At 43.1% G+C, this 25,006-nt stretch overlaps 1 protein-coding gene across 1 annotated transcript in view; it reads left to right on the top strand.

Moving 5' to 3' along the window:
- ANKRD6 (ankyrin repeat domain 6) overlaps positions 1 to 25,006 on the top strand; it is a 152,537-nt gene that overhangs the window by 36,194 nt on the left and 91,337 nt on the right. Inside the window, exon 2 of the mRNA XM_037520105.2 lies at positions 18,389 to 18,579. The gene's annotated coding sequence lies outside the window, so the exon portion shown is untranslated. The remainder of the gene's footprint in view (positions 1 to 18,388; positions 18,580 to 25,006) is intronic.

A 25,006-nucleotide genomic window follows, 5' to 3' on the forward strand; every position in this document is an offset into this window, starting at 1 on the left:
GGGCCCCAAAATGGAGAGAGCCCCTAAGCCCACATGTCTGCCTTTTGTATCCACCTGGCTGCTTAACCCCACCCTCAGGTCCCAGCCACCTTCCCTTGGGTGGTGATGGGATGTAGAGTTCCCAGTGTCTTTGGCTTTGGCCTGGGGTGGGGGTGGAGTCCACAAAGCCTGTATGGAATTTGCTTTGGGGCAGCCTTTTCCCCCTAACACTGGGGTGGGGGTGGAGTCCACAAAGCCTGTATGGAATTAGCTTTGGGACAGCCTTTTTCCCCTAACAGATTCACCTGAGAGAGTGGGGAGCAGAACAGGCAGATCTACTGAAATACACTGCTGAGGGGAGCAGTGGGCGAGACAGGAGAGGTCTGCTGTGCCATGTGGGTCAGCTCCCTGGCCAGGGATCAAACTCAGGCCACAGTGGCTGGCAATAGCTTGATAGCACCAAGATTTTAACTCCTGAGCCACCAGGGAGACCATGTTTGTACATTTTTGAGCATTATTAAGAATGGCCTGCCTCATCCCAACTTAAGTCATTCCTTCTACATTACACAACTATGTCACCTTTTAACTCCATGTTTTAATTTTGTAGTAGTTTTGTTTGTAACTCTAAAAATCCTGAGACTGTACTTAATGCGGTCTTCTCATCAGATGCTAAGGAAGAAGGTGAAGCCCAGCTGGCTTTCAGAGCAGAGTGGGGATCTGGAGACTCCAGGCTCTGAAGGAAAGCTCCCCGCCCACTGACTCACTGGGGCCAGAGATTTTCATTGTTAGAAAATTCTCCTAAAGCTTACTCAGATGCTCTCTTCTTTCAGCTGTTACTCCTTGCCATCAGTCCAAACCCCAAGAATATAATCTGTTCTTTGTACACTTCCTATGTTGAGGGTCACTATCCTCCCGCCCCACTGCCCAAATCATTTTTCCCTTATAGAAGAGGATTCCTAGAATTTTTTGCCTCTTGGTTACCGGGTCCTTGATTGGGAATAGTACACAGATGATCTATTCTTCCCCACCCCCAACCCATACACCTTGTTAATAATGCTGTCTTTCTGATAATGAATTCTAAAAATTTAGTTTTGTTCATTTGTTTTTGGCACCCACATCATACTGTATTGTCTCATATAAAAAAACTAAAGCCCCAGAACATTTGCTTGCTGAGCCTAAGTAGAAGATAAAACATGTATTTCTCTGAAATCTTTTTTCATTTCTGCTCTTTTTTTTTTAAAACCCAGACCTCTTTTAGAATTCTGATTCTGTCTGCCTTATCTAAAGAATTCATCTCTCTCTGTGTGGTGTCCTCCGATCATTTGAAATGCCTGTCTGACATTGCTGATATATTTACCTTAGACTCAGGGCTCTGAAGAGGGTGACAAATCCTTTATAATGAGTTTGCCAAATGCCTGCCGGCAGCCAGCAGATCCAGAGCTCTGTGAAGGGGTGGTGGTGGTGGGAGGGGGGGGGAACAAAGCCCATGGCCTGGATGACCTGCTGGGTTGCCACTGGGTTTCGTCACAGGGGCTTTGGTTTGACCATTGACATGTAAATGTTGAGAGAGGCCCAAGGCTGATGCTTGTAGATCCTCCCACCAGCCCACCGACAACACAAAGCACTGGCCTGCAGGCTGTGCCTTTGTGAAGCCGCTAGGCATCCTGGCTGCAAAGGTAAGTCTGTGGAAAAACTGTTCCATTTTGGACTGTGACTGTGGCCTGGAAGTTTCTTCAGACCCACGCAGTGGGAGTGCTCTCTTTCCTGACTGTGGACATAGACCCTTTTCTGAAATGAAAATGAATACAGAGTAATTAATAATTTGATTTGGTGTAAAGAAAGAAATAGGATTACATTTACCCATGTAAATGTGCCTGTGCAGACAAGATTTGATGCTAAGTTCAAAGTTCTTTTTGAATTTTAAATGAAATCTCTGTAAGATAATTTTCCTTTGGGCATTGTGTTTTTCTGGAGTCCTGCACTCATTCTCTCTCTTACCTTTCTTACCTCCCCTCTTGCGTCCTCCTTGTAGTTATGGTAAATTATGTAACTCATGGAAGTATCACTATGTGCTTTATAAGTTAGAGAAGTAAAGGAGAAATTAGACACCACTGGAAGAATCATGAATAAGCAAAGAATGGATATGCTGGAAAAAAATTTTCCTGTGAAACCGCAGTGGAAGTTTTTGTAGTACTTGTGCTAATTTACAATGTGAATGGTAAATTGTGTGATGCTCTCATCACATGGTGGAAGGTATATGTCATGCTTTGGACTGAGATTTTTTATAAGTCCTTTAAGAACTTGTGGCAACAAGGAATTACTTGCTTTTAGGACAGTGTTTTCTTAATAAAGTGCAGGTATTTCTGGACCGATCTCTCAGGTATAGATACTCTTTGCAGTATGAATTCATAACGTAGTGCATCCTTAAGTTTGAATATTGGTTGGTGATTATTAGATCACATTATTTTTCTCTTTTATATATATATGTATTTAGATTTATTTATTTATGCATACAAGAACTGGGGTACAGGCCAGAGGTGCAGGGGGTGAGAGGATTCACCAGAGACAGAGTGGGGAACAGAACAGGCAGACTGACTGAAATACACTGCTGAAATACACTGCTGGGGAGCGGCAGGCGAGACAGAAGAGATCTGTTGCACTATGTGGGTAGCTCCCTGGCCAGGGATCCAACTTGTGCTGCAGTGGCTGCCATAGCTTTACAGTGCTGAGACATAACCCTTTGCTCCACCAGGGAGGCCAAAGGTCTGGACTTTTCCACTGCAGTCAAGGGCAGCTGCCTCCTTGCACAGCCCAGCTGCTGGGTACTGTCCCAACTCCCACTGCTGGAAAGTGGCCTGGATAGAGCCAAGTGCCATCTTGCAAATCTGCCTGTCTTTTGTACCAGGCCAGCCTGAAGGAAACCATCTAGACAACACTGATGAGGCAGACAGGGATTTGAGCTGGAATAAAGAGTCCTAGGAAGTTTGAATTCTTATATAGGTTGGTGTGATTAAGTTACTGATTATTGACAGTGAAGTGCTATTAAAGCAAAGTCCCACAAGGAAGCTTCTCTCCGGATTGTATTTCTGTAGAAAGCAGCAGAGAATTTAGTTACTAATCTCATAAAAAATTTCCTGAGATGTACATATATGCAACCATTTACAGTATAAGATTATCTGGAATATAGATTTTAATTGGTGTGTTGTTTTGGGTTACAAAAGTGATTACAGAAAATTCAATAATAAAATAAAACCAGTAATCGTAATACTTTTTTTTTTTTTATAGAGGCATGTTTTATTTGTTTGTTTTGTTTATACAAGCACTGGGTACAGTCAGAAGCCCCGGAGGATGAGAGAATTCACCAGAGCCAGAGCGGGGAGCAGAGCAGGCAGAAGGACCGAAGGACACTGCTGAGAGGAGCAGCGGGCGGCAGGAGGGGTCTGCGCACCATGTGGGACCCTCCTCCGGTGGCCAGGGTGGAGCTGGGGATCGAACCGGCGCCGCAGAGGCCGCGGGCAGCTTCGCAACCCAGCGCTCAACCGCTGCGCCACCGGGGAGGCCCATCATAATACTTTTATATATAACCTGCCAGTTACAAATTTTACAGAAATGGGGTTATAGTAGAAGATATTTTATAACTTGCTTTATTCATATCTCATGGACATAATTCTATGACGTAGATAATTACATAATTTTACACAACTGCTGAGAGAGGATAGTACCAAAGAACACAGACCCTGGTGTCAAGTGCTGCATTCACGCCTCGTATTCACTAGGCAAGTTATTTAACCTCTTTGTGCCTCAAAATGCTCTTCTGCAAAATGGGGAGACTAATAATATACTCCCTGTATTGATGTATTTTGAGAACTACGTGAGATGATAGATATTGAGTGCTGAGACTAGAACCTTGTATAAAGCACTCATATCTGTGAGGTGTCATTATTGTGTCAGCATCATTACATTTCTATACCATCTCGGCTGACCAGTACCCCAGTACTTGACTAACTACTGTAGCTAAATCCTTTCTGACATGGAGGGTTATTACTTACAGGACAGTTCCTTAAAGTGGAATTTCTGGGTCAAAGGACAATTAATAGTTTGAGGTCTTGGGTGCATGTTGCTGAATTACCTTTCAGGAAGGTTGTCTCACATTCACTTCTGTCAACTTGTCTTAGCTGAATTAAACTATTCATTTGGCTTCTGTCTCACATCTTGTGTACCCTGGAACAGTCCCCTTCCAATTATTGGGAGTATAAACTCTTTTAATATTGCTGTGGGGCAACCATCGTTAAAGAAGTGATTTAGCCACAAAATAATTTGAGTGAAGCAATTCAAAGTCTGATAAGACTATCAATAGCAAGGTGGATCACCTGCCACTTGGTATTTTCTGTGCTCCAACTTCTCTCCACTGATGGAGAATTGTTTGTATGTGAGAGGACGTGAATGTCTAGCTCACAGGTTAGTCCTGTGCTCTCTTCCCCCAGCCCAATTTAGCTTCTAGACATATTGAAAGAAAAAAAAATTATCTTCAACAATATGATATGAAGTGCACATGAAATTAGCTATATAATTTGCAAATCACTGTCAGCTTATTCTGTGATACATAAAAGTGAATTTTCATTGTGTTTACTTTTACTTAGAAAGAAGTTAGTGTTGCAAGTTGTTGTATATAAAGATGGGGTCCCCAGTATGCCCTTTGCTACCCAATTTGAGAGTGAGTGCTGTGGTCCAGGTCCCTTGTTCTGCAGGCTGATGCTGCCAGTTTCTGGGTGATAACTCTGTTCTCCCACCTGTTGCATCTGTTTAGATGGTTGAAATCCCTCTGTACTGCGTACTGTGGCCGTCCTGGCCTTCATATTCTCTAGTGCATGTTGCTTATGACGCCTACTTCTCAGCAATCCATCCACCTACATTTGATTAGAAACATGAGTGCAAACATGAAAGTTAAAACCACACTACATAGGAGCCTCCCAGGTGGTGCAAGGGGTTAAGCACAGCACTGTGAAGTTATGTGCAGCCTCTGCAGCACGAGTTCAATCCCCGGCAGGCCAGGGAACTGACCTACATGTCGCAGTAGACCTCCTGTTTCACCACTGCTCCAATTAGCAGTGTATTTTAGTCAGTCTGCCTGTTCTGTTCCCCACTCTGTCTCTGATGAATCCTCTCACCCCCCCACACCTCTGGCCTACACCCCATTTCTTGTCTGCATAAATAAATAAATCTTTTTTAAAAAACACACTACATAATACAGTTATGAAGGTGATATCCAAATGATTCTGAATATGTTCAGTTTAGATGCTCATTAATAAAACAAAATGAAAAATCCTCAGATCCCTGAAAATACATATAACATCCTTAGAACTATGCTTGGGAATGGCTGACTCCATTTGCAGACACTGTCCAAGGTACTTTATATATATATATATATATATATATATATATACACACACACACACATATATATATGTATATATACATATATATATGTATATATATATATATATGTATTCCAAAAAATAAACACAGGTTATATTTTTATTATTTCTTTGGATTGAATACTTGATTTATTTTGCACCAGAATAGTGACTTTCAAATTTCAGACTCATTATAAGCAATGCATAGTGACCCAGTGTACATGCATGTACATAGTGACCCAGTGTACCTACACAAGTGAAACAGTTGCTTTGCTCAATACATGTGGCACACTCTGATACTTTCTATTCTGTTCTGTTTCATTCTTTAAATTACTGCTTGTGACCCACTAACTTATTTTTATCACTCACAAATGGGCCATGGTCTGTAGCGTGACTCTTCTGTTCCAGAGGTGGTTTGTTGTTGGTGAGATTTGACTGGCAACCTGGCTGGGGTCTTGTGACCCTTTATATGAGGGAAGCACATTGCCTTCCTCTTGATGTGGGGCCCAGGGCAGGCTGACCATGCCAGGCCATTGCCTCTGGAGAGGTCTCAGGGTCACAGTGCTGGGCAAGAAGTGGAAGCAAAACCCTTGAGTTGGCTGCCTGGACCCTTGAACAGCTTTGGTTTTGAGAACTTTCAGTTTTCCCTGGACTGTCTGCTGCAGCTGACAGCTCTGTCTGAGAGGGAACATTTAAACAAAGACAATAATTCAATTTGAATGCCCCTGAATCATGTCTTTGTCTGTGCTCTTGACAGAGCAGAAGGAAGTTGTTCATTATTAAGGATGCCAGCTGCCCATGGATTGATATATCTGTAGCCAGGGCTGGCTCATTTTCAAGTAGGTAAAGAGCTGGCTTATCAGTCAGTGTGTTTTGAAGGGGGTCAGGAAATATTTTTCCTTAAAACATACACTCATTTTCTTTTATGATTCAAAGCTCTTTTATTTTTTTTTTAAATCTTACAAAACTTTTGGTCTTTCAGAATTCCTGACCAATATAAAAATATTCTTGAGAATGAGAATACCTTACCTGTATATCAGATAACATTCAATGGAGACTTGACAGCCACTGAAAACAAGGGCTGGGGGCCCTGGAGGGGATACAGGGACCCAGAGAGATGTAAATAGGGATGGAAGGGGGCTGTAGGCCTGTGAAGTTTTTTTGTCTAATGGTGATCAGAAAGCTATTTGAGATTGTTGAGCTTTTAAAAATATTCTTTTTTTTAAAGATTTGTTTATTTATGCATACAAGAACTGAGGTACAGGCAAGATGTGGGGTGTGTGTGAGAGGATTCACCAGAGAGAGTGGGGAACAGAACAGGCAGACTGACTGAAGTACACTGCTGAGGGGAGCAGCAGGCGAGACAGGAGAGGTCTGCTGCGCCATGTGGGTAGCTCCCTGACTGTGGATCAAACTCGTGTTGCAGTGGCTGCAGACAGCTTCACAGTGCGGTGCTGCTTAACCCCTTGCACCATCAGAGGGGGCCCTAAAAATATCCTTTTTAAAAAAATGTGACTTCTTTATTTTTTTTTTAAGATTTATTTATTTATGCAAGCACTGGGGTACAGGCCAGAGGTGTGGGAGGGTGAGAGAATTCACCAGAGGCAGAGCAGGGAGCAGAACAGGCAGAAGGACCGAAGTACACTGCTGAGGGGAGCAGTGGGCGAGACAGGAGAGATCTGCCGCACCATGTGGGAATCTCCCTGGCTGGCCAGGACTCAAACAGGTGCTGCAGAGGCTGCAGACAGCTTCACAGCACTGCACTCAACCCACTGCGCCACTGGGGAGGCCCCCTAAAAATATTCTTAAAAGAATTTTATGAAGACCTTGTGAATTTGAGATAGAATTGAGTAGGGCTGATGGCTGAGGGTACTGAGGCTCTCCAAAGGAGAACTCTTAGAATCAGTTGGTACTCTGGGATTCTGTGGCTCATGTTGTCCAATGCATTTGTGATTTTGTTTAAAAATGTTTTCTCTGTAGATATCATGACTAAAATATGCTACCCAACGTTCATATTTTATTTTGCCAGATGCCTCCAAAAACCTTGCACTTAATGTAGACATTTTTCTTTAATCTTAGCTTTTTCATTGGTCCTAAATTTGATTGCATGCCAGTTTGTTTGTCCAGTTGTTGGTTATCTTAGAATTTAGAGCTGAAAAAGACCTTAGTGACCACCTGGGTTAGTGTTTTTCAAGCTGTGATTATCAACCATTACTAGGTCATTAAGTCAGCTTCCTGGGGTTACTGACGGGGACTGTTAGTGGAATGAGCCAGAACCCTATAAATATTTATCTTCCCCACCAAGCATTGTGAAGTACACAGATATATGATACCGCATAATGAGTAGCAATATACACAATACTTGTCGTGTGACACAGATACATTCATTCTTTTATTTGGAAAATAACAACCATCAATTAAGCACTGATTGTTTATAGGTACTACAGGGCATGTGTACATAGGGGAGTGAGACTTGGATCCTGCCCTCGAGATGCTCAGACAATGGTGGAGGACACAGGCATGAAAGGTCACTGTGACACGGTGTGGTGGCTGCAGTGATTAGGGCTGCTAATTACTTCCTCCCTACCCTGGTGAGCTCCCACAAGGCCCTCCTGTGGAAAAGTCTTGGGTTGACTGATTCTGCTAGACCAAGCACAGCTGATGAGAAGTCACAGGACATATTTGTGAGAGGATAGAAAAACATCCTCTGAGGTTCAGAAAACAAGACAAGGGAAAATTCTGGTGAGTGGTGACTGCTCAGCTTGGCCTGTGTATAGTGTCGAACGGTGGCCCCTAAAAACATATGTCCATGTCCTCATCGCTGGAACTCGGGAAGATTCACTTATTTGGAAAAAAAATCTTTGCAGTTGTGATTAAGTGACAGATTTTGAAGCGAAGAAACATCCTGGATTATATGTGTCCATTGTAACTCCAATGGAAGCATCCTTTAAGAGCGAGGCAGGGAGCCATTTGACCAACAGAAAAGAGGAGGCCACTTGACCAGGGAAGAGGATATGGGAATGAAACAGCGACAGGTCAAAAGGGGGAAGAGGCAAGGAAGGAATTCTCCCCAAGAGCTTCCAGGGGGAGGGTGTGCCTGCACACACCTTGATTTTGGATGTTTTTGTCTCCAGAACTGAGAGAAACAATTTCTTTAAATTGCTTTAAGCCACCAAGTTTGTGATAATTTGTTATAATTGCTCTAGAAAATGGTACAGTCTTCCTTTTTCTAAAAGATTTATTTATTTATGCATACAAGAACTGGGGTACAGGTCAGAGGTGTGGGGGGTGAGAGGATCCACCAGAGACAGAGTGGGGAACAGAACAGGCAGATTGACTGAAATACACTGCTGAGGGGAGCAGCAGGCGAGTCAGGAGAGGTCTGCTGCGCCATGTGTAACTCCCTGGCGGGGGATCGAACTCATGCTGCAGTGGCTGTGGACAGCTTCATAGGTTGCGTCTTAACCCCTTGCACCACCAGGGAGGCCCCAAAAATGGGACAGTCTTGACTACAGAAAGGAGGGACTTCTGGAGAGAGAATAGGGGCCAGAGGCAAAGCCCTCTTTGGGAACAGAAAAGTGAGTAATGTGTCTGGAGCAGCTGGGGCTTGGATTTTGTGAAGGAAGTAACATGATACAAGCTGGGGAGCTTGTATCTGTCTCCTTGTCTTTGTGGTGGTTTGAGTAATTCCTTGTTTATAAAGGATAATTTGATAGTTCTTTGTGCTGCTGCTTAGGTAATGGCTCTTAATACCAGTCACCAGCAAAAAGTATAGGACAAGTTTTGTTTGTTACCCAGGCAGCTACACTCCTGTGTGGATGCGTGGAGAGAGGAAACATTCCTTGGCCTCTGTCCACTGAGGAGAGGGTCACACACTGAGGGCTGCTTTACCCATTTGATACATCTTGTAATTGAACTTTTATTTCTCACTGCATTTTCCTAAAATATTTTTTTTCCATTTTATCTCCATGATATTATCAATTAATGTATCCCTGTGACATGTAGTAAAATCTTTAAACCAGATGAAGAAAATCATGTTCCTCAACTCAAAACTAGTCCATGGGGCCTCCCTTGGTTGAGCGCTGAGCTGCGGCCTCTGCAGCGCTGGTTCGATCCCTGGCCGCCGCCAAGGGTCCCACATGGCGCACAGACCTCTCCTGCCGTGCCTGATGCTCCCCTCAATAGTGTATTTCATCAGTCTGTCTGTTTCCCCACTCTGGCTCTGGTGAATTCTCTTACCCTCCTGTGCTTCTGACTGTACCCAGTGCTTGTATCAATCAATCAATCAATCAATCAATCAATCTTTAAAAAAAAAAACTAGTCCATGACTTTGAGTTTCACAAGTCAGTTTCTAGAACAGACTCTCGCATATCATGCTCTTTTTTCTAGACAAACTGAAGATTTGATATCTTTTTTTTTTTAATGAGATAGAATTTAAGAGTGAGTAAATTTTGGCATCAGATTAAGTTTTCTTTCTTCAGGTTGAGGAATAGCAATTAAAGGAAAAGGTCTTGTGTCTCTTCCGTTGTCTTTTCAACCTGCAGGATGTCTCTGTCTTCGCTTTCCACCATCCCCAAATTTCACCCATATTCATATTTTATGGTTTTTACTATAAAAATAATTCAAGTTTGGGGCCTTCCTCGTGGTGCAGGGGGTTAAGACGCAGCACTATGAAGCTACCAGCAGCCACTGCAGCATGAGTTTGATCCCCGGCCAGGGAGCTACCCACATGGCTCAGCAGACCTCTCCTGTCTTGCCCACCCGCTGCTCCCCTCAGCAGTGTATTTCAGTTAGTCTGCCTGTTCTGCTCCCCACTCTGTCTCTGCTGAATCCTCTCACCCCACCACACCTCTGGCCTGTACCCCAGTTCCTGTATGCATAAATAAATAAATCTTTAAAAAAAAGTAATTCAAGTTTATTGTAAAAATGCCAAATCATAGGTTTAACTGTATTGCTCCTTAACACTTTAGCTCTCTGCAAAAATTAATTCTTTTTGCTTTGCTATGATTGGAATGTTTGTGTCCTCATGAGTGGGATTAGTACCCTTATATAGAAGTGTGTTTTGTAAGCAAAGCTCTCTTGTCCTTCCTATCATGTGAGGGTTCACTGAAAGGCACTGCATGAACCAGGAAGGAGATTCTGACCAGACCTTGAATCTGCTGGCACCTAGAGATGGACTTCCAGTTCCCAAAACTTTGGTATTTTGTTATAGCAGCCCAAATGGACTAAGGCAGACTTGTATTCTTGTGTTAGCTTATTATGGCTAGTAAACAATTCACCTCAACCTGGGTGGTATAAAACAACTGAGATTTATGATCTCATAGTGATGGAAAAGGCTGGAAGTCCAAGATCAAGGTGTCAGCAGGCTCCTTCCAACAGGCTCCCTGGGAGAGTGTGGTTCTAGACTCTTCTAGATTCTAGTGATTGCAATTATTTTGTGATTTAAGGGTGTCACTCCAATATTTGCTTCTCTTTACATCACTATTTCCTCTCTATGTCTCTCTGTGCCCCAGAACTCCCTCGGCTTGTGTCGTATAAAGATACACGTGGTTACTCATAGGATCCGATAAGGTAATATCCATTTTCTTGCCATATAAAGTAATACAGATCCAGATTATTAGGATGTGGACATAACTTTTTATCCAATATTGATAGTTATCAAATAAGAAGGGTGGGAGAATTCTCTCTAAATTGATTTAGCAAGATTCTTACTAACACCGAGGTCAGGGAGAGGTTCTCTGCCACTCTTCCCAAAGTAGTGTTTTCCAGACTGAGAGAGACCATGAAAGCAAGACCATGAAAGCAGTTACCAGAACTGACCCTGTGCTGGTGGGGCAACTTGGACAGCTGCTGTCTGGTTGGAAAAACCTCTCCTTGAAGGATTCTCTTCTCCCCTGCATTCCACTGTCTCTAAATTTCCCATTGAGTGTGGACAGGCGCCTTCAGAGGGGGGGTCAATTCACAGATCTCTCTGTTCCCCAGCCTTCCAGTTATAGATCAGTACCTGCCTCTGCTTGAATGTTATTGTTTGGATTCAACCTACAGGAAAAATAAAACACACATGAGGGCTGCTGTTAGGAAATTCATCAGGGAGGCTTTTAGATACATTAGTATGTGGGAAATGGAAATTGATTGCTGATTTTGGGCCCAGACTGGGAATATCTGGTGACTGATAAGAAGCCCCATGGCCTTTTTAAGGACATGTTATGGCACAAACCTGAGTATGGGGAGGGATGGAGAGGAGAGAGGTAGATATGTGGGATTCTTCCATAACAGGGCATGAGAGGTCTTCCTTCAAATCCCAAACTGACCTAATCTCCTTCACGTAGGACCAGGACTGAACCAGGTACTGGTCCGTTAATGCATTCACCTCTGAGCAAGCAGAAGCCTGTGTCTTGCCCCAGACTCCTGATGGGTCGTCAGTAGATGGGATCTGGTCAACAGCTCTGCAGGTAGCTTCCAGTGTTGCTTCAGGGAACTGGAGGTCCTGCTTTCACAGTCCTTTCCAGTATTCTTGTGCAGGCTCATTTTTACTACAAAAGGAGACAGTAGTGTCTTTTACATGTCTAACTGAAACACTATCAATAGAACATGACCAGACTCAGCACTCTGATTACATAGCATTCGGCTACAGAACTCAGCCCTGTCATGCTGTCCAGCGTAGTTATTCTTGATCTCACTTAACCTTTACAACTAGTTGTGAGTTACAGGCATTATCTCCATAGTAAGTGGGGACATTGAGGCTCAAAAAGTTGCCACTTGCCCAGCTTCTCAGTGCAGGATTGGAATTCAGGGCTGCCTACATAAGTCCGGTGCACATTCTCAGGTGCAGCCCCAGGAGCCCTAGTAAAGAAGGAAAAGAGCCCTGAAGCTACCTGTTGGCCAGGCTTCAGGACATTTTACTAACCTATTGAAAATGAAAACTGAAACTATACTTCTCCAGGTCTCAGAAACACTGAAGCACTGAAGTGAGGGGTTGTAAGCTTTTTTGTTTGTTTGTTTGTTGTAAGTACTTTGGAGTTTGATTTGAGGAGACATTATTTGTTTTTTTTTTTTTAAGATTTATTTATTTATTTATACAAGCACTGGGTACAGTCAGAAGCGCGGGAGGGTGAGAGAATTCACCAGAGCCAGAGCAGGGAGCAGAGCAGGCAGAAGGACCGAGGTACACTGCTGAGGGGAGCAGCGGGCGGCAGGAGAGGTCTGTGCGCCATGTGGGACCCTCCTCCGGTGGCCGGGGAGCAGCCGGGGATCGAACTGGTGCTGCACAGGCTGCGGGCAGCTTCGCAACCCGGTGCTCAACCGCTGTGCCACCGGAGAGGGCCTGAGGAGACATTATTTGAATGAATAACATAAGTCTGTGTGTGAAGGGGCGTGGGGTCATCTGGGATACATCAAAGGCGAGGTTCGGGGCCTCCCTCGTGATGCAAGGGGTTAAGCACTGCACTATGAAGCAATCCACAGCCTCTGCATCACGAGTTTGATCCCTGGCCGGCCAGGGAGCAACCCACATGGCACAGCAGACCTCTCCTGTCTCGCCCACTGCTCCCCTCAGCAGTGTATGTCGTCAGTCTCCCTGTTCTGCTCCCCACTCTGTCTCTGGTGAATCCTCTCAACCCCCACATCTCTGGCCTGTACCTCAGCTCTTGTATGCATAAATAAATAAATCTTTAAAAAAAAAAAAAGGCGAGGTTCAGTTGGAGTGTCAGATGGCAGAGTCAATCAGTAGCCAGAATCCTGTTTATAATAAGCCTGCAGGAAGCTGACTGCAGTCATGTGTAAACTGGGAGATGTGGGCAGGGTGCTGGTCGTGGGGCCTTCCCCCACCTTCTCTTCCCTCTCCCCTTTCAGGGATGTGCCCTGGGGACACTTAAAATTTATATCCTGCTGATTTTCAAACAACAATGAACAAATTTTTATGAAGTTCAGAATTTTATGAGATCTGTAAGTAAGAGATTTGTCTCAACATCTAAGTGAAAAATAAACACTCGTAGCTATTGTCTGATACAGGATCTGAGAATATTGATGAAAAGTTAAAGTTGTTTTACTTCTTTGCAGCAGGCAAAGCTTTTACCTCAAACAGAATGCCTCCTGCTCAGGAGGCATCACTCCCCTGTGGTAAACTTTCTGATGGTCAGAGATGCTTCCTTTGACAACATAAAATGAAGTTTTGAATTAAACCTACTAGGTAGGTTTAATCTGAAGTGATTTTGAATGAGTTAAACTCTCCTGACAGTTTAAAAAACAAAGAAAAAAAAAGACTTTTGCTGGTATAAGTAGATAATTTAGCATATGTAAAACTGAGTTTGAAACTTTAAATTACATTTATTTATTTGGTTGTTCTTTGAAAGACCTTGTTTTTCTCTGCCTCCCAAGGCAGTGCCCTGCAGGGTCTGCCTTGGCTACATGAAGCAAAGGCCTTTGCTTTTCCTCTTTTTTCTATTTTAATTTTCATATTTGTGTCAAGATTACACAAAATGGTATATATGAGTGGATACTGCTTTTCTATGATGATAGTAAATCATTTAAATCCTTGGAAATAAAATTTCCTTACTTTTTAGAAACAATTTGGCAAATCTTGTCTTCCTAACCATGGTCCTAACAAGTAACAGTGTGTGCCTAGATGCCTGTCTCTGTTTCTCTCTCATTTTAAAAATAGCTTTATTGAGGTGTAATTTGCATTCCATAAAACTTACCCATTAGAAGTATACAGTTCAGTGATTTTTTAGTTTATTACAGTTGTGCATCCATTATTGTATCCAGTAAAGCATTTCCTTCGCCATAAAGGTTTGCTTGTTTCCACCTCTACAGATTTGCCTTTTCTAAGCATGTCACATAAAGTAGAATCATGCAGTTTATTGTATTAGGTTGCTTTCATTCAGCATGTTTTTGAGCTTCATCCATAAAGTATATATCAGTATGAATTCCAGAGCTATTAAAAAACAAACTTTCTGATGTGGCACGTTGCAAAATTAGAGAGACTGGTATCACCCACACGTCCCTCACTCCAAGATTCAATTATTCTGATTTCACAGCCAGTCTTATTTTGTCTGCCACCCTCTGCTTTTCTCTCTTGACACCCTTGGATTCTTTTGAAGCCAATCCCAGATGTCATAAATTTAATCTGTAGGTAGTTTAATGTATGCATTTGTATTTATCTCCTGCTTTTCTATAGCTAGGTAGTTAAATATTTTTAGAAAATGTAGGTGCTTGGGTTAAGGGAAGATGAGATAAATATTGATTTATTTAAGGTATTAACACCCCTGCTGTGTTCAGTGCACTATACGTGGCAACCTGGGCTATAGTGAGGTATAAACCTTGCATGTCTACCAGGTTGGCAATATGTAATTACAATACTTAATTCAAATGTCGGTCTATGTGGATAATAGATTTCCCTTCTAATTTTTTAAAATCATGTGTTTGTGAGTTTATGCTATAAGCTGAGTTTTGTTTTTAAGAGGAAAGATATGTTATAAAGAGAAATAGGAAGTCTTCTGGTGACACCTGTTATGCAGAGGTAAAAACATCATTTAAAACTTGTTAATCTGAAATTGAGACTAAAGTGAGAATGCTCTGGGTCATTATTTCTGTTGATTTAGAATCCCATATGACTGCAGATTAGATGGATTCTTATTTTAATTAGACTAGACAAGGAAAAGTAAACTGCGTAGCTTGGCAGACCATTAACTCCGATTTTCAGAGTTGTTGAATATTAAGCAGTTTCTTTGTGGAACACGAGCCTAATTGGCAGACAGGAGAGAGGGAGGCTCTCTCAAGACCCATTCCCAAGCACTTTCCCCTTATCTTCCTCTACTGTGGAGACTGGAAATGAATATTCAATTTTCCTAACCACCTTCTGCACAAGGCTAACCTCTTGCTGCAGATAAAGCACCAGCCTGCTGCAAAGTGTTTCTCTTCTTGAACCTGTAGATGGAAAAAACTCTTTTGCCTTTTCTTCCTGCCTGGAATCTGGATGTGATTGTCTGAGGTAGAGCAGCCAGTTGATTTCATGAGCTGCTTTGAGAATGAAAGCCTCACACTAAGGGTGGCTTAATCCTAGACAGGGAGTGAGTCACCCAGGGCTCCTGAGGCGCTGCTGCTCTGGTCTGGACAACAGAGGGGAGGTCCCCAGAGCCCCTTTCCATGACTCTGCTCAGATTAGTCTGTCTTCCCTTTCACCTTTGTTTTTTTTTTTTTTTTTTTTTTTTTTTATAGAGGCATGTTTTATTTATTTATTTGTTTGTTTGTTTGTTTGGTTTATACATGCACTGGGTACAGTCAGAAGCGCGGGAGGGTGAGAGAATTCACCAGAGCCAGAGCAGGGAGCAGAGCAGGCAGAAGGACCGAAGCACACTGCTGAGGGGAGCAGCGGGCGGCAGGAGAGGTCTGCGCGCCATGTGGGACCCTCCTCCGGTGGCCGGGGAGCAGCTGGGGATCGAACCGGCGCCGCAGAGGCCGTGGGCAGCTTCGCAACCCAGCGCTCAACCGCTGCGCCACCGGGGAGGCCCCCCTTTCACCTTTGTTAATGTACCTTTGATTCCTCAAGTCTCCAGCATCAGGGCTGAATTCCATGTGGAAGACCATGAGCTGCCTACTAGAAGAGAGGGGGGAAGCAGGACTACCCAGCAAAATCCCTAACACTTCTATAGACTACACTGAAAAGTCTCAGAGGCATCTGGACTTAGAGTTTGTTCACTGTCCCCAGATTCTATTTCCTCCCAATTGTGTTAGGCCTGGACTTGGGCTGACATTCATGGCTGTGATGGTGAGGGAGATTACCTGTATTGTTTGTGTGCCAGTGGTTCTTTAGTCTTGCTCCAGCTGATGGCCTGATGCTTTCAGAGAAAAGAAGCAGAGGCTCCTGTCACTGGAGAGATCTTGGTCCCTTGAGGAGCAACCCAGAGCTCTCGGGCCTGCCTCCCAGCAGTCAGTCAGGGGCCATTCTCTGTCTCTGCTTTCCCCTGACCTGGAGGTAGGATTTCAAGAAAAGAGGCCAGAAGCTGCTTGCTCTGCAGCATCCAAGACAGAAGCACTACTCTGAAGTTCTTTTTTTTTTTTTTTTTTTAAATTTTTTTTTTAATAGAGGCATGTTTTATTTATTTATTTATTTATTTGTGTGTTTTGTTTATACATGCACTGGGTACAGTCAGAAGCACGGGAGGGTGAGAGGATTCACCAGAGCCGGAGTGGGGAGCAGAGCAGGCAGAAGGACCGAAGTACACTGCTGAGGGAAGCAGCGGGCGGCAGGAGAGGTCTGCGCGCCATGTGGGACCCTCCTCTGGTGGCCGGGGAGCAGCCGGGGATCGAACCGGCGCCGCAGAGGCCGCAGGCAGCTTCACAACCCAGCGCTCAACTGCTGCGCCACCGGGGAGGCCCACTACTCTGAAGTTCTTGGCAACAAAAAGTGGAAATGGTATTTACCATAGTTAGAAAAATACATTAAATGGCAAACTCTATCAGGCAGCCCAACTACTAATGATATTGTGGGTTATTTTTTAAAAAAGATTTATTTATTTATGCATACAAGAATGGGGGTACAGGCCAGAGGTGCGAGCGGTAAGAAGATCTACCAGAGACAGTGGGGAACAGAACAGGCAGATTGACTGAAATATACTGCTGAGGGGAGCAGCAGGCGAGTCAGGAGAGGTCTGCTGTGCCATGTGGGTAACTCCCTGGCTGGGGATCGAACTTGTGCTGCGGTGGCTGCAGTTAGCTTCATAAGTTGTGTCTTAACCCCTTGCGCCACCAGGGAGGCCGTGTAGGTTATTTTTTAAATTAAATTTTTTTTAAGATTTATTTATTTATGCATACAAGAGCTGGGGTACAGGCCAGAGGTGAGGGGTGTGTGAGAAGATTCACCACAGACAAAGTGGGGAGCAGAACAGGTGGATCTACTGAAATACACTGCTGAGGGGAACAGCGGGTGAGACAGGAGAGGTCTGCTGTGCCATGTGTGTTACCTCCCTGGCTGGGGATCAAACACATGCTGTAGATAGCTTCACAGTGCTGAGACTTAACCCCTTGCACTGTTAGGGGGAAAAGGCAGTCCCAAAGCAAATTCCATACAGGCTTTGTGGACTCCACCCCCACCCCAGGTCAAAGCCAAAGACACTGGGAACTCCAAATCCCATCACCACCAAAGGGAAGGTGGCTGGGACCTGAGGGTGGGGTTAAGCAGCCAGGTGGATACAAAAGGCAGACACGTGGGCTTTGGGGGCTCTCTCCATTTTGGGGCCCTCGGCCAGCTCGCGGCGTCCGTCTAGCTCTGAGAGTGACTTTGGGGTTTCCAGGTCGTCGGATCGGGTAGGACGCATTAAAGACTTTATTTCCCTATTTTCTCCCTGAGTTGTACATTTTCCTTATTTCTTTTTCTCTTGTAAATAAACCTTTTATTAACCCTTTTGTGTGTGTCTGTAGTAGAGTATTCATAAGTCCCTTTAAAGCGCGCGGGTGAGGACCCACAGCCAGGAACCCGTTTAATATCGGGGTTGCTCTATAACAGCACCACCAAGGAGGCCCCTATTTTTAAATTTAAAAAAAGCATTGAAAATGAATGGTAAATGAAATTGCAAGGTGTGTCTTCAGTAATCCTCCGGATTTCATTTATAATAGGAGTAATAACATAACAACCATCTCTCAGGCCCCAAGTGGAGATTAAAGGGGGTGTGGGATGGAAAGCATTTTGGAAATGGTAAGTGATTCTACCAGAGTTAATTACTGTTGTCACTAGAGCAATGATGCTTTTAGTGTCTTTAGGCATGAATAATAGACAAGGCTGCATAGCAGGACCATGGATCATAGTTCTGCTGATTCTTGTTGTAATTTGATTTGTTAGGTTCAACTTAATTTATTTCTGGCTAAGGCAATAGGTTGAGTAATAAAGATAATAGGGATGCACTTAGCAAAATCAGAAGAGTACTGTATCCAGCTTAGTCATATATATATATATATATATATATATATATATATTTTTTTTTTTTTTTTTTTTTGCACAGAAGAGAACAGCTTTTACTGTATTTGAAACTCGTCGCTGGGAATGTGCATCAAGATGGAGCTTGCAGCGGAGGTCATTTCTTAGGAATAGCTTTTTTCCCATAAGAGTTGCGGAAGGCGGCATCATCCCCATCATCATCCCCATCATCATCATCATTGGAATGCTGCTTATGGAAGTTGACTTCTTTAGGAGGTAAACAAATTTTACCTTGCAAAGTCTCTTATGGAAGCATTAAACTTGTTTCTAAGTATTTCCAGTGTTTTGTCCTTTAAGGAGCACAAGCTTATAGAAACATACTTCCTTTTAGAAAAAGTCTCTTGTGTCTCCCTTCCACAACTAAAGCTCCAGTCAGTGGGGCTGGGTTTACATTCAAAAGGAAAATGCTTTCTTGGTAAATCCAGCACACCACACCATCAGTATGTGTTGCTTGGAACTCCTTAAGCTTACTTAAACATTCTCTGGAAACACATTCCTTTGAAGAGCTCCACAGGATTCCCAGCTAAGAGAAAGCTCAGCTATTCACAGCATGGCAGCATTTACTCTCTGCCTCTAACCCCCCAGGCATGTATCTGGAAGGAAACAAAAGCTAAGAAAAAAAAAAATGCCTGTCTGCTGTGTATCCTGCAGTATCTTTACATTAAAGGGAAAGTACTTATTTCCTGTGGCTTGGGAAAGGGTTTTTTGGGCAACATCCTTTTGGAGATGCTTGAGAGTAATCTGCTTCTTACACCAGGACGAACAGATCAGTTTTGCCTTAGATGTTTGGTGCTATAACTAAGAGTCTCTCTCATGCCTTTGAAAAAGACACTGTGGTGCTGTATCTTTCATATGAGAAAGTTCTCTTCAGAACACAAACAATGGATGCAGTGGTGCAGATAACATTCTGCCCCGCTCACCACTGGTTCACAGGATTTCTCTCTTCTCTGGTGCGTCCGGTTTATAGGTTAGATTCTCAGCTGCTCATTTACCTTGGTTCCCAACAGCAAGTTGTAGTTGGCAGCACTGTACACAAGTAGAGCAGTCACCAGATCCCGCTTCTTGTTAGCACTGAATTCCACTTGCCCTACAATTTTTTTTTCTTCTGTTTCTCTCACCAGTTATTAGGTGTTTGTAACATTTCTCCTGAGCTATCCCCCATTTCTTCGTGGCAACAATAGTTATTCAGATAATAGCTGGATCTGGGATTTACATATTCTATGTAATAAAAAAATGTTTTATATATCGTTATATTATTTTTAAAAATTCTTTTAAGAATCTATATTGAATTTTAAAAACAATTTAGTCTGTTGGATCTCGATACAGTTTATTTTAAAACTTCAGTAAAGATTTTTATAAGCTGCCATAAAAAAGTAATTTACTTTGTCAAAGATGTTATCTGAAGTTGCAAGTTATTTTTTGTGGTATGCAGAAGAGTAAGATGTAAGTGTGTTCTTGGATGCAGGTGCTCCTGTGTACAGTGCAGTTACTTTTTTTTAAAAATTTTTTTCAGATTTATTTATTTATTTATACAAGCACTGGGTACAGTCAGGGTGAGAATTCACCAGAGCCAGAGCGGGGAACAGAACAGGCAGACTGACGAAGAAATACACTGCTGAGGGGAGCAGCGGGTGCGGCAGGAGAGGTCTGTCGCACCATGTGGGACCCTCGCTGGTGGCTGGGGATAGAACTGGTGCTGCAGAGGCTGCGGGCAGCTTCACAGCCCAGTGCTCAACCACTGTGCCACCAGGGGAGGCCCACAGTTACTTTTTTAAAAAAGATTTATTTATTTATGCATTCAAGAGCTGGGGTACAGGCCAGAGGTATGGAGGTGAGAGGATTCATTAGAGACAGAGTGGGGAACAGAACAGGCAGACTGACTGAAATACACTGCTGAGGGGAGCAGCAGGCGTGACTAGAGAGGTCTGCTGCACCATGTGGGTTGCTCCCCAGCAGACCAGGGGATTGAATTTGTGCTGCAGAGGCTGCGGACAGCTTCATAGGTTGTGTCTTAACCTCTTGTGCCACCAGGAAGTTCCCAGTGCAGTTACTCTGAAGAGCTTGCTAAGGTCTGCAGGCAATTTGTGGAAAGCAGTCATTTTCTCCATAGGGAGAACTATGGGGACTACAATGCTGTAAGAAAAAAATCAAAACAAAACTATAGTTCAACAACAACAATCAAATTTTCTCCACAATTTAGGTACATAAGAATAAAACATAGTTATGAATTAAATATTTTCCTCAAAATAATTGAGTATAGTTACTTTAAATATTATACATAATTAACATACCCATAATAAACTAATTAATTATCTGTAATTATCTGATGCAGAATAACCACTTAGCATCTCAATAGAAAAATGAAAAGAAGTAAACCCCGATCTCTGTCTTACCAAGTTTACGGCCTTTTATTATTTATTTTTTAGACAGTCTGGGATGATGAACAAGTATTTTTTAGGGCGTGCAGACCTTTCCTGCCGCCTGCTGCTCCCCTCAGCAGTGTGTTTCGTCAGTCTGCCTATTCTGCTCTCCTCTCTGGCTCTGGTGAATTCTCTCACCCTCCCGTGCTTCTGACTGCCCAGTGCTTGTATAAATAAATAAAAAAAAAATTTAAAAAAAATAAAAAAAAATTTTTTAAAGTTAGTTTTTAAAGCATATGCAGATTTGGTCCCTATATTCCTTCCTTGGCACAGCCCCTTTTGAGCACTTGACTGTTGTCAAGAAAATATAATGATTAAATCCCATTAAGATAATAACAGCAGAAATGTAGAACTTATAATGTGGCAGGTACTATTCTAAGTCTATAATTTATATTAATTCACTTAATTAAAAAAACAGTGATCTCAAGGTAAAGTAGAACAAGAAAGACTGCCAATCTTTAATAATCTGCCTACTCAAAGACACATTCATTCAACAAAGGGAGGGGTGTAAATAGAGGTAGGGTAGTTCTAACAGGATTTTACCCCTTTGCTGCTGCTGCTTTTATTTCTATACAACTCTGGGCACTAAGCCCTCTGTCATTCCCTCCCAGGCTCCTCCTAGTGTCTGAGGAGCCCTTCCACTCTCCTGCAGGTAGCAGAGTGCTTGGCTTAGACCATACAATTCTTTAAGCCTAAATTGAAGGTAATATGCAGAATCCATTTCTAGAGGTTAGTGATTGGCTAAATCTACAGAATCTCTCTGGAGCTTTTTGTATTAGACCTCGGGAGTGCTCTGATGCTTCTTTTGGCCATTGGGGCTCTCAAGGAATGATTGAAAAAGGACAAAGAAAGTCCTCAAATGTGGGGTCCCACTGTTTTCAAGATCATGCTCTGCCCGGTTAGGAAGTGGTATTGATGGGGCCCACTGCTCCAATAAGCAGCTCTCCCAAGCAAAGAGGACAAAAGCTCTTAGACCCCATCAGTTCAGATGTTTATCTTGTGTCTGCCTTGTGTGTCTAACAGCCCCTGGAATGAGGAAGAAGGATTTCAGGTGCCCTGGAGAGGGGGCCGGCTTCTGAGGCCAATGGAACCTGAGTTTGGCCCTCAGTAGCACTTCACCTTCAATACTCAGTAATCTGGCCCTTATCACTGCTCCTTAGTCCTGATGCAGATGTGGGCAAGCTTCCTCATCCCTAGATGCTTCATATACCTATTATAGGCAACAAATAATTATTAGGTGCCTACTGATATAGTTCTGGACAAAATAATTTCTACCCTATTAGAAGAGGATGAAAAATGATAAGTAAAAAGAATAAACAAATGTCTAGAGAGTGATAAATGCTAAGTTTGCAATTTAAAATAAGGCAGTCAGGTTCAAGAAGATGTAGGATATATACACAATGGAATATTATTCAGCAAATAAAAAAGACAAACATGCCATTCACAGCAACGTGGATGGAGCTAGAAGGAATTATGCTCAGTGAAATAAGCCAGAAGGACCTGGATAGTATGACAAACTGTTTGGCAGTAGGGGAGGGCCTTTGAGAAGAGTGACATGACCTAATTTAAGGTTTACTAGGATTGCCTCAGCAGTTGTGATGGGGGATGGTCAAGGCTGGGGAAGGATAGGTAGAGAAAGAGGTTGTGCTCCATCCAGGTGAGTCAGAATAGACCTCTGGGTCAAGATAGGAGTGGTAGAATGAAGGGAAGTTGTTGGATTCTGGATCTATTTAATAATATCTACCTGATGGAGTAGTTGTAAGGTAAGAGGAGGTGGCTGTAGAATGCTGGCATGTAGTAGGTCCTCAATAAGGGCAGCTGCTTCTATTGTTATTTAGGGGCTGGTCTCCTTGTAGGATCGTAATGACATGCATACAGAAAGCAGGTCAGGGATTTGTTCATTTCATCAGTAGCAGCAGCAACAGCAATATTGGGACTGGACCCAGAGTTACTGGCTTTGAACCAAATGGAAGTCATCATACCTTTCCCTTTAACTGAAAACTGAAATCACTGTGAAACCACAGCCTGGAAGTGCTTGATTAAATCACATGCATAAAAAAACTGCTGCACCATACCTTTTATTTAGCCTCATCTTAATGCAGTGTGAACTTTGACTTTAAAGCAGTGAGCCAACTTTCCTAAGTCACATGCATCCTAGGGCAGATTTTATGGCTGATTGTCCCATCACATCTACTCATGTTTAACCTTAATAGTTTTAGTCTTTCCTGTTGCATCCTCCCCTCTTCCTTTCATCCTTCTCTGTAAGCAATTAGTTTACCCCTAACCCTGCATGATGCTCCATTTCTTTTTCAGGTCTCTGTATTTATGATTGCTGCAGGAATTAGTGCAGTTTTAGCAGTTGTCACCCATCCTGAAGTGTCTAGAGATTAAATGATTGGAAAATTAACATAGGAGGGATAAACTGCTTTTGCATTTTAAAAATTATCGTCAAAAGATACAGGATTGTGTTGTGGATGAATCAAGGTTCAGTGCAAGCAACAGAAACCACTCTGGGTATTTTAAACAGGTAGAGACAAGGGGCTGAGTGCCTACAGATTTACTGGAAGGGTTGGCAGCCAGAGGAGATCTAGACCGGACCCTATGCAGATTCCCAGAACAAGGAAGAACTGACCTTCCAGGGGGCACCCAGCTCAGAGGATATTAACTGCGGTTGTGGGCTCAATAACCCACTTCCTGGGCTCCAGGGCTCAGAAAGTTGACAAGGTTTGACAGGGGATTGCCACCAGGATGCCTCTCAGCACCCAGGAGAGTGGTCCTCGAATGACTCTATGGGAAAACCTTTCCATAGTTTGCTTGCCAGCCGGAAGTGTAGAGATGGCCTCAGCTTTACTGCCAGCTTCTTCATCTTGCATCGATGCCTCTACTTGGGTCACACCCCAACCTCTAGCTGCAGGGTGTGGGGTCTGCAAAACGTAGTTTTAAGCTTTCGGCCTTCCAACTAGGTGGAGGTTGAAATGAAGTTAAAAGCCAATCCCCAGTCCCCATCACATCTTGCTTTGCTGCAGTGATACATGCAGTGATACGCACCGAGTCCAACTGGCAATATTTTCTAAGCTTATCTGTAGTGCAGTATTGTGTACTTTGTCATAGAGGAGCTCTTATGATTAATTACTGTGATGACCTCCTTTTGATGGCTATAAAATAAACAAAGTGGGCCTCTATCACTGACAGGCCAATTTCACTTTATTTATATTTGGAGAAAATTACTCTGGATTTTTATCACAAAATCTTTTTGTGGTTCACATCATTATATAAAAAGACTGGGCTAGTGTACTGTTTATTTAAAAATGCACTATCAACATTTGGTATGAACAGACTATATCCACTATAAAAATATGCAGGAGTGGGTATCAAGTCCAGGTCTCTTAAGGAAATCATAAATTGGCATTGACACCTGTCTGACCAGTCTGATTTTGATGGAGCACAGTTTCCATTTCTCTAAGTTTTGTGTTGAGTGTGTTAATTAAATCAAAAGTTAATCAAATTTCTCTAACTATTGTCTGATAAAGCAGTGGGGAATTAAGCTAGCCTAATTAGTTTGGGAACTAAATCAGACAGAAAGAACTAAGAGCAGAGCAGAATAGGACAAATGTTGGTGGCCATATCTGAAAAAATAGGTTTCCTTTGATAAATAGCAATTCCTATCATTGTAATCCTATCAATCATGGGATTGCTGAAAAGTACCTTCATTGATAAAACCAAAATTGGCAGGTCAATATCTTTTTTAAAGTTGGAGATTAGGGTTTAAAAAAAGAGCGTAAAGGGCTTCCCCTGGTGGCAGAGGGGTTAAGTCTTAGTGCTATCAAGCTATCGCCAGCCATTGAGCCATGAGTTTGATCCCTGGCCAGGGAGCTAACTTCACATGGCACAGCAGTCCTCTCCTGTCTTTTTTTTTGTTTTTAAGATTTATTTATTAATGCATATAAGAACTGGGGTGTGGGTCAGAGGTGTGGGGAAGGGAGTGAGAGGATTCACCAGAGACAGAGTGGGGAACAGAACAGGCAGATTGACAGAAATACACTGCTGAGGGGAGCAGTGGGTGAGTCAGGGGAGGTCTGCTGCGCCATGTGGGCAGCTCCCTGGCCGGCTGGGGATCGAACTTGTGCTGCTGTGGATAGCTTCACAGTGCTGTGCGCCACCAGGGAGGCCCAACCTCTCCTGTCTTTTGGCTTGAAACTTAATGTTAGTACAAGATATTGTCA

The sequence above is a fragment of the Talpa occidentalis genome, unplaced genomic scaffold (assembly GCF_014898055.3).
Source record: "Talpa occidentalis isolate TD23 unplaced genomic scaffold, MPIMG_talOcc4v2.1 talOcc4.2, whole genome shotgun sequence".
Classification (NCBI taxonomy): Eukaryota; Metazoa; Chordata; class Mammalia; order Eulipotyphla; family Talpidae; genus Talpa; species Talpa occidentalis.